We start from the raw sequence: 6,000 nt of genomic DNA, 5'->3' as shown, positions 1-6,000 counted from the left end.
CACTCCCATGTGCTGCTGGTGAGGCTGCCCTGGGGAAGGCTGTACCCCTGGGAGTGGGGCAGTCGGGCTGGGCTCAGATCCAGGCACAGGGTAGCCTAGAAAGCAGCAGCACTGCTGTGTGTGTCACACAGTGGGTGAACAGCTTCAACAGCCTGAGGTTTCCACGGTGATGCCATGACAAAGGAGCTAAGGCAGTTCTCAGGTGCACTAGTGGAGGTGTGCTCCTGCCTGTGCTGGGTGGGTTGAAGTCACTGCCAAACTAGCAAGCACAGCTCTTAAAAACCAAACAAATTCCTGTCTGCAGGGGGGATTAAGCTCCAGTTGGATGGAAAGCTAAGTAGTAATGCTGTGTGGTAAAGGGTTAAGGCTGTACTGTGCAGCTTCATGGCAAAACCCAGAGGTGGCTTGATTGGAGTCCTTGGATATCTCCCTGGCAAGGTAATGCTGAATGTCATTGAGCTTTCTTTTAAAGTTCTTTGAACACAATAAGAATTTATAGCCAGATAAGGTCAACTTAAAAGACACGAGTTTTTCTCATTGAAGGTGATTAACTGTTGGGTTACAGTATGAAGGGCAGTCATGTATTTATTAATTTCTTAATGTCTTTCAGTCAAGATTGTGGGGGAAAAAAAAATCTGACCATTCCTTCAGCCAGCTGCAAGGTACTGAACTTCTGTACCACATACATTTAGAAAACTAATTTGTTAAGAGGCCAGACTCGGTGATCATGCTAAAGAAAAAAGGTAGGGAGCAACTCCTCCTCCTCTTCAGTCAGCTTCCCTTCGTTGCACACAGAGAGATTTAGGTTTTTCCCATAGAAATCTAGAACAAGCCAGTAAAACCTTGTGAATGTGCAAGTGTGAGCAGGTATGGATACCTGCATGTCAAAATAGTGTCCTGTGTATTTCAGTCCAAGCTTGTGACTGTTTAATAAAGCATAAATCCTGTTCCTGTGGCTGTAGCAAGCTGTTGGTAGGAGAAATGGTGTTCTCACAGCTGGCTGGGGGTCAAGCTTGCTGTGTGCCAAGTAGCCCAGGTACCCTGGGACCCAGCCTGTGTTGCTGTGGGAATTGGTCCTTCCCAGTTCGTAGCATGGGAAATGCTCAGTGAGGGTGAAGCAAGGTGGTTTCTAGTGAGTCCACCCCACAAAATGGAGCTTTGTAAAACTGTGTTACATAAAATTATTTCTTGAGTTTATAGTTCATGCAATGTGTTTATATGTGTTCTTTGAAATCATTCTATATGCAGAGATCCTCATTTTAAAGTGGATACCAAGTCAAATACAGAATCAGGAATGAATTTAGGGAGAGTAAAGATGTAGAAAGAGGAGTAAACAACAATTAATGACTTTGAGCTATGGTAATGCACCATGTGTGGAGACAAGATCAAGGTGCCTGACACTTCCTGAGCTCTCCAGAACATTACAGTGAGTAGCCTGACAGTGGACTAACTGCCTAGAAGCAGAGACTGCTGAATGCTAAAACTACTTCTTCGTGTGTTACATAAGTTAAAAATGTGGGAGGGGAGAAATGGAAGCTTGAGAGCTTTCTCAGCTGCAGAGCAAACCTGCATGTGATCCAGCTGCTCCTCTGGGTGGTCATTTCAGAGTCTGGCAGTTGTAGTTTCTTCTGGTGGTTTGTAAGAGGACAAGTGGGGTAGCTCTGCTGCTACTGCTTGAGTTCTTTGCAGAAGGTCAGCCTGTGTCCTGTCTGATTGCTGTACTGTGGTTCCTAGCAGATGCACAGGGGCTCATGTTTTTAGGTATTCACAGTGAGGTTTATGCTGAGCCTGTACCTTGTAGGAGGAAGAAATGGGGAACATACACTGCAACTGGTGCAAAAACCCTATTTTGGTGAGAGACTGTAGGTCCCAAAAGGGATCAGTAGGTCCAAAGGCTAAGCCATCCTGTGGCTGGGCTCTGGGATGAGGCTGGTAAACCACAGATGTGATTGCTGTCCCTACACAGCATTTCCTGCTTGAGCTTTTGGAGACAGGCTGCAGGACTAAATGGACACTGGTCTGGTCTTTTGATATTAGTGTTGGAGAAAATTCTGGTGGTTTTCTTATTTAGTCCCCCAACCTGTTGATAAAATCTTTACAAGTGAATTTACAGCTCATGCTATATTGAGAATAATACCAGAGCATTTAGGGAAGTAAAAGTCATAGTTTCCCTGGAAAAATTAAGTTGGCTTGCACTGGGACTGTTGTGACCCCTTCTGCTTCCACTTGTGTGCTGGAAATTGCGTCGCCGTGCAGTGGGATGGTCAGCTGAGTTTGTTTCCTGTGTGTGTCTGTCCATCTTCCCCCCTCATAAAGAAAAAATATGTAGGGGGCAAATAGATACAAATGGATGAGGAAAAACCAGCTCCAAGTTTGATTTGAGTGTTTGTGGAACTGTACCTCAAAATATTTTAGGGTAAGTAGAGGTCTGAAAATGTAGTTGAGACCACAAATACTAATGGCAGCGTTTGGATTCTTGTAAATATTTTTTCACTCTCTTGAAATAGGGAAACTTTGCTTTGTGTTTAAAGCCACTGTCAGGGGAATTGAATTCTCACATTGTTTAATGACTTTAATGAGACCTTGTTGCTCTGGACTGGCTGCTGGAAGAGCTACTCACTGCAGTGGTGAGTCCTGGCTGGCTACTTCAGCACCTTGTGTAGGTTCATGTTCTGCTTGTATTGGATTTGCAAAGCTGTTGCCTTGACACAGTCTCTAGCAAAAGCTCCTGGGTGGAAGTTACTCCCCTGTGCAGGGTTGTACCTGTGTGATAATACCACACTTTAAACCAGTAGCTTTCTCCTGCATGCAGAACTGTTTGCAGCAGAGGTGTGAGATCAAGTTGAGCTTTGCTTTCCCAGTGTGTGCTGCTGGAGAGCCCTTCAGTGGCACTCCAGGAGTTCTGGGATTACAGGTTGGAAAAAACCCAACTTTTTGAAGGCTGGTAGTTTCAGTCAAAGCTTATCAGATTATTAAAACCTTGTCTTTTCTTTTCTTTTTGGAGGATGGAAGAAGTTTAGTGTTATCCAGCATTCCTGCTGAGTATATAACTTACTGCCACTTCTGATCTTTGAAGAGAGATTTGTCGCTTCCTGTGGCAATACTGAATACTCAAAAGGTACTCATTGATTACTTGATCCTTGCCTACCTCCTGTATTAACACACTCCTCTCCTTCCTGCTCAGGAATTGCCTCCTACCTTCTCTGAGCTACTAGAGCATTATGTGAGCCCAGAGTAGTTTGTACTTGGCTCCTGTAGCGTGTGGAAATAGTTTTGCCCTGCTGAAGCAGCTGCATCCTCTCCCTGTTCTACCAGCATTTTGACCTACATGAAGAAGAACTTGGCAGCTTCTGTGACGGTATGATGGAGCAGGCTATCAAATATTCAGATGTCTGACTTGCCCAACGTGACATCTGTAATGTTTTTGGAAACATCTGCTTTCAGTGCCTTGTGCAAATAAGTCCTTAGGGATGTCTTCTCAAGCTCTGCGGGACTCAGAGAAGGGAGATAGCATTGAATGCTCGTCCTGCAGTTGTCAGCCTGGCTCTCCCTGGTCAGGAGTGCTCAATCCAGGGCAGCTGCTGCTCGGTATGGTGTTTTACCATTTGTCCTTGTCCCAGAGCTGCCTCTTCAAGCAGCCAGGGAGCCTTTTCAGCCACCTTTTGGCACTCGAGATGCAGCCTTTCGTTAGGATTCTGGTGCAGAGAGCACACAGTAGTCCTTGTTTCTTCAAAGACCTTTTTTTCTTCTCATTAGTTTGGATGTATCCATTGTGGTCCCAGGTTTTCTCCTGCAAATTAAAATAAAGATGGAAGAATTCCATTGTCAGTACTGCTTCCACCTTTCCTATCTGACTTTCCTATCTGGAGTTCATATAGGAGCCCTGTCTTCATACAGTCCTTTGACTTCCTATCACCTGGCTTTGTGTCTCCTCAGCACAAAACACTAGGCCTGTGCTTTTCTGATGATGTTCTGTTACATCAAATGCCAGGAGGCTCTGTATATTCACCACCCCGAAAGCACAGGTTGCTAGTAGACTGCCAAGCATGACTGTGCTTCTGCACAGATGCTAAAGAAGTGGTCAGTGCTTGAGGAAGTGTTCCAGGTCCTCTAGAACCTGTATGGAAGTGAATAATGAGACCAAGAAGTCTTTCCTTCCTAACAGAATCGGAGTTTTAACTGTATAGTTGGAAAAAGTCAGTGTTTTGTGCTTGAAGTTTGAATATATTCTTTGTTTTCTGTAGTGCCAGAGAGTGATAATGTAATCCAGAGAACTCGTAACATTGGAAGGGGCTTGTGGTCACCTGGTTTGACCTCTGGCTGGGTGCAGGGCCAGCTTTGAAGTTAGATGAGGTTGTTTAGCGTTGTAGTGAGGAAATGTTTTCATTAGCTGGAAAATTAGAGTTCTGCAGCATCTCTGAGCAGCCTGCTGCAGGGTGGTCTGCTCTTGTATATTGTCCTTTTCCTGTGCACCTCAGAGAGCATGGATTCATCTGCTTACCCTCCCCTTGGGTGGTTGGAGTTAGCAGCAGGGTCTCCCCTCAGCTTCTCACAGCTGACTCCATCAGTCTGCTCTCTCGTGCTCCAGGCGCCTCATGGCTTGGGCAGCCCTCGGATGGGCTCTTTCCAGTTACCTCAGTGGATTAAACTCAGAAATGGATGTGTGGAGCACTTAAGTTTCCAGCTTATCCCTGGTTTCCTTCAAGCTTATCAATCCTTGCCCATGTCAAAGATCTGATGGGAATGGAGAATTGTGCAAGGTATTTCATGCCAGAAAACACGCCACTCACTGTGATGGAAGTAAGGGATCTGCTTAGCAGAGGAGGCCAGGAGTGTTACAGGGAGCTGATCACAATACATGTGCCTCACACTTTTGAAGTATGTGTGTTGCAGCCCTGGGAAACTTTGCTCCTGAGGTTGTACAGCAGTAGGCTGGTGGTTCCTCCAGCAGTATCTGCGCTACTTGAGGACTCCAGTACCCTGTTTCACGCTTCCCATTAACCCACTGTCAGCTGTAATCTGCAGATGCCCCATAAACTGACCTGGCTCCGTGTTGTCTAATAGTGTGGAAAAGAACTGCAGCTGCTCTTGGCTTGTTTTTCTTTCCCCTCCTGAGAGGCTGGGTACAATCTTTGTTCAGAACAGATCTCCTCTGCGAAGTTGCTTGCCAAGCAGGCTAGTTTTCTTCTGCTTTTCCAAACCTTTTTCTCAATTCCAGACTTGAGGAAAGCTGAAGAGCAGCAGTAGAGAAGGATCCTTTCTTTCAGTGTACTCTGTACAGGAGTCCTCCTGTGTTTTGTCCAGTGACAAGACTTCTGAGATGGTACAGTCCCACCCACCACTTTGCATTGTGTCTTCTGAATAGTGAAGTCCTTCATTCTTAAGGCCTCTTCCATGTTAATTTACAAGTTTTAAGTATGAGGGAATTGCTGTCTTCTCCAGGGTTACAAGTCAGGAGTAAAAACTGCTACAAACAGTGACTGTTTTCCATTCCTACTGCTGTGCGCAAGCTCTCACCAGCACAGAACCTGGCAAGGATGCAGCTTGAATTAGCAGTCTTCATGTGCCCTTAGCAGTGGTGTTACACCCCTGTGCAACCTCTGAGCATCCCCTTGTCTGGTCAGTGATCGTGTATATATATATCTATCTATCCTTTGTGATTCTTAGAGTGTTAAACAGGAAATCTATTCAGAATGCTTTTTTAACAGCTCGCTATCACTGGACATTCTCATCTCCACCAAACTGCTTATCAGTAGTGCTCCCTGAAGCTGATAAACAAAAACACACTCACCAAGGAAAAAACACAGCCAGAACCCAGACTTGAGTGCCTTGTCCTGACTAAATGGCAGAAGAACCAGGGAGGGGAAGTACTTAAATTCAAAGGGCGGAGAACTAGAGTGAAATTCAACACTGCTTGGCCCGCATCGCAGGGGTATGTGCCTCGCTTGAGAATGACTCCTCTGGAGTTGCTCACTGTTCCCTGGGCATTCATGTGTGAGG

Source organism: Gallinula chloropus, assembly GCF_964237585.1.
Source record: "Gallinula chloropus genome assembly, chromosome: 13".
NCBI lineage: Eukaryota > Metazoa > Chordata > Aves > Gruiformes > Rallidae > Gallinula > Gallinula chloropus.
This window is presented reverse-complemented; position numbering follows the sequence as displayed.